A 4576-nucleotide genomic window follows, 5' to 3' on the forward strand; every position below is an offset into this window, starting at 1 on the left:
TGTTGTTGTTATGTGCTATTGGGTCACCTCTGACTCTTAGTGACCCTTTTGACAACATCCCTAAACCCTGCTCTATCCTGTGCCAATTTTATTGTTTCTTACATACCTACTGTGATTACCCTAGTCACTGAGTCACTGAGAGTCATCCTGTCTTGTGCTGTCCCTCCACCCTCCCAAGAATGACGTCCCTCTCCAAGGACTGGTCCCTCCTTGCAACATGTCCAAAGCATGCCAGACGAAGCTTCAGAATCCTTGTCTCCAAGGAGCAGCCTGATCTCACCCTCTCTAGGATGAACCTGTTCATTCTCCTAGCAGTTCATGGTATATTCAATACTTTTCTCCAGCACTACAGCTCAAAAGCATTAATTTTCCTTCTATCATTCCTACTCATTGTCCAGCTCTCTGATGCATAGCAAGTAATTGCAAAGGTCATGGCCTGTATCAGGCGCATCGTAGTCTCCAGACTGACATCATTGCTTTGCAGTACTTTGGAGAGGTCTCTGACAGCCGACTTTCCCAATGCAATTAGTCTTTTGATTTCCTGGCTGCTAGAACCAAGAGTATTGATTGTAGATCCAGCAAAATAAAGCTGTTAATAATCTCAGTCTCTTCACCATCTTTCATGAAGCAGCCAATCGGCCCAGTGGTAAGAATCTTCGTTTTCTTGATGTTGAGTTTCAATCCAAATTAAAGGCTTTAGTCCTTGACCTTCTGCAGCAAGCACTTCAGGTCCTCCTCAGTTTCAGCAAGCAAGGTTGTGCCATCTGCATATCGCAGATTGTTGATGAGTCTACCTCCAATCCTGATGCCACATTTCTTCTCATGGAGCCTCCTGGATAATTTGTTCCACATATAGATTGAAAACCTATAGATACATTTTATCATTATCTGTAGTACTTACTATAAGTAAAAGAAAAAAAGACAATCATAAGTGCAGCTCATATTTCATAAATTGGGAAATACTGCACCACCACCACAACCCCACCAGCCCCTTCCCCCCCAGGGAGCTCTGGTAGTTTAGTGGTGAGGAATTGTGCTGCCAACTCAAAGGTCCATGATTTGAATCCACCAATTGTTTCCGTGGAGGAAGATGGGCAATCTCCACCTGTGTGATTTGCTCTCTCTGAAAACCTGCTGGAAGACCAGCTAAGAGTCGTTTCAGACTCGATGGTAAACAACAACAACAACAACAACTGCAACAATGGGCTCAAGAGAAGCAGAGATTGTGAGGATGGCCCAAGACTGAGTGGCATTTCTGTTGAGTAAAGGGTGACTAGGAGTCAGAACCAACTCAATAGCAATGAACAATGAAAACTCTTACGTGCACCTGAAAAAACAGGCATGACGGTGTATCAGATCTTTATCAACTCTACAAGGGGGAAGAGTCCCCATAAACCACACCAATAGCACAGAATCAATCCCTGTGAAGTCAGACAGATTTGCATGCTCCCCCACTTACTTGTCTCAGTTCTAACACAGCTATTCCCCCTCACCTCCTCCACTATAGCTTTTGCCACTCTACTTTCAGGCTCGAGAATTCATTGCAATGACTACACAGAACTCACAGAGAATACTGATGATTATGAGGTTGATTAGGGAAGTGGCAGGTTACAGTTCAAGTCAGAAACACTCAGGACACAATTCTTGAGTCAGGATAGCTTCTCAGGAGTGTGCACAGGTCTGCTCAGATCTTCAGCTTTTTGGCCCTGGGCCAGTATATATATTTCATTTCTGCCTACTATGGTTCTCCCTCTTCCCTTAATTCTGCCAGTGAGACCTCTTCTCTGACATCACAGGATAGCACTTCTACTTCAGTTTCTGGTTCTCAGTCACCTTTGCTGCTGCTGCTCTGTGTGTGTGTGTGTGGGGGGGGGCGTGTCTTGCTCTGTCTTGCACAGGAACCCTTGGCTGAAAAGGATATGATGTACTTAGTTACTACTTCTTCTTTCTTGATTGTAATGAAATTTTTGTTTTCTTCTATTTAACCAGCTCAGTAAAAAACCTGGCAGGATGGCAAAACTGACCAGTCTTTTTGTTAGCAGTCTATATACTTTATTTGCATGTTCCTTTCCAAAAGGTAGCTGATTTACATTATTAGTAAGCTAGCTAATCCCTCTGGTGGGACTACAGATACCTCACATTTGTATATTCTTACTCACCCATGTGATGAAAGTCAAAGAACACATCTAGGAAAATCATATTGAACTATCTACTCACCACAGTGCCCTTGATATGTTGCCATGAGAATGACACTTTACCTCTGGGATTTTTCCTCCCCAAACATTGCAACCCTTAACTAATCTAAAGAAAAGACATCAAATAAATCAAGAAGCTAGACTTTATGAGGAAGAATATGGCACCAGGATTGGAGGAAGACTCATCAACAACCTCCATTATGCAGATGATACAATCTTGCTTGTTGAAACGGAGGAGGACCTAAAGCACTTGCTACAGAAGGTCAATGACTGCAGCCTTCAATATGGATTGAAGCTCAACAGCTTCAGATTGCTTAGCTCCACAATCAACACTCTTGGTACCAGCAGTCAGGAAATCAGAAGACAATTTATTTTTTTCGTGTACACATTTAGTTTTATTTGTAACAAAGCAACTTGTACACTTTTAACTGTTTAAAACTGAACATCATCTTTTCTTTCCAGCGAAACAAAAAAGAAAATTTGGAAATAAACAGGAACAAAATTACAATAGAGAATGTCAATGCCAAATAAAATCCTACAGGTTCTGTTGATTCGCCCATTGAGTGGCAGGGCTCAAGTCATCATTAGGAGAGAATTTTATTTTAAAAATGTAATCTTAAACTGCAAGGATGTCCGTTAAACATCACAGTTAAACATGCCAAAGGATAAGCTATGTTGTCCAAAATGCCCACTTAACCCACCCAAACATCTCAAATCCACCCTTTGCTGACCTTCTATAGCCCCACTTTTTAAAAAAGTTTTTTTCTTATTTTCTTAAACAAGAGAACGTAGACAGATACTTATTGGCAAATGCTAACTGTCTATTTCACATAGAGACACAGTGTAATCTCTGAGCCCAATATACAGAGAGAGAAAAAGTTAGAATTCTATGCAGTACTACCCAGGGACCTAGCACCCTCCAGCTTCCAGCAGAGTGAAGGCAACGGAAGGTTTTTCTTTTTCCCCATACAGCATGGTGGTGTGTTGATTCCATATTTTGTTGAGACAGGAAGGGATAAAAAATATGGAACAGAAAGGGGTAGAGGTTCTTTCCCCACTGTATTCTGCTCAAAGTATTTTCCCCCAAATTGAGAACCATGGTGTGAAGGAGGAAAAAGAGACCTCAAGAATGGGGCGACTGAGCACAAGAAGAGAGAAGAAGAAAAAAATAAACAAAACAAAACAAAAAAAGACTGCAATTTGTTCCCAGGGATTGAAGAAAATGAAAAACGGTTGAAATCCATCAGTGTTCTTAGTCGTCTTTTCCCTTGTCTTCCTCTCCTTCTTCTTCCTCATCATCATCCCCATCTTCCTCCCCTTCCTCATCAAGATCTTCCAAACCTTCTTCTTCATCCTCCTCGTCCTCTTCTCCTTCTTCATCATTCATATTTGATTTAATATCTTCAAAATCCGTCACTTCAACTTTGGTCAAATAATGCAGTGTCTCTTCATCCTCCTCCCCGAGCAATGCAGACACTTGTGGATGGTTGACAAATGTTGTTACCCCCAAACTGGGGATTTTGGCCATCAACTCTGACCTCTTCCGAAAGAACGGCTGGCGGAGTTTGTTCTATTTCTGTTCTACTTTCAAAATCTCCTCACCAAAAAAAAAAAATCTCCTCACAGACTTGTTCATTAAGTTTGTCTATTTTGTTTCATAATTCATCAATATGTTCAGTTGCTTCCTGCTGTTCTTTCCCCCTCTTTGGCAAATTCACAGAGGCCGTCTCCTGCAGGTGACTTTTTTTTTGTTTGTGACTGGAGGGAAGATTGGCGTTTCCAGGCCATGCTGCAAACAAAGTCTAAGTACTAGAGGAATCAGATACTTGCCCTAAAAGTCAGAAGACAAATTGGATTAGGGAAATCTGCTGTCAGGGACCTCTCCAAAGTGCTAAAGAACAATGATGTCAGTTTGAAGACTAAGGTGCATGTAATTCAGGCCATGGTCTTCACAATTACTTGCTATGCCACAAAGAGCTGGAAAATGACTAAGGATGATAGAAGAATTGATGCCTTTGAGTTGTGGTGCTGGAGAAGAGTGTTGAACTGTATGGAACTGTATGAATTTCCAAGAGAACAAACAGGTCTGGCCTGGAGAGGGTTGAAATCAGGCTGCTCCTTGGAGGCAAGGATTTTGAAGCCTTGTCTTACATACTTTGGGCATGTCACCAGAAGAGATCAGTCTTTGGAGAAGAATGTCATATTTGGAAGGGTAGAGGGACAGTGAAGGAGAGAAAAATTCTAGATGAGATGGAATGACACAGTAACTGGGATAATGAGAATAGGTGTGTTGGAGACAGTGAGACTGACTCAGGATAAGGCAGGGTTCAGAGCTGTTATACATAGGGTGGCTATGAGTTATCGGACTCAATGGCACATAA

This window comes from Elephantulus edwardii, unplaced genomic scaffold (assembly GCF_000299155.1).
Source record: "Elephantulus edwardii isolate Elephantulus edwardi_28Jun2011 unplaced genomic scaffold, EleEdw1.0 scaffold00032, whole genome shotgun sequence".
In the NCBI taxonomy this organism is placed as follows: Eukaryota; Metazoa; Chordata; class Mammalia; order Macroscelidea; family Macroscelididae; genus Elephantulus; species Elephantulus edwardii.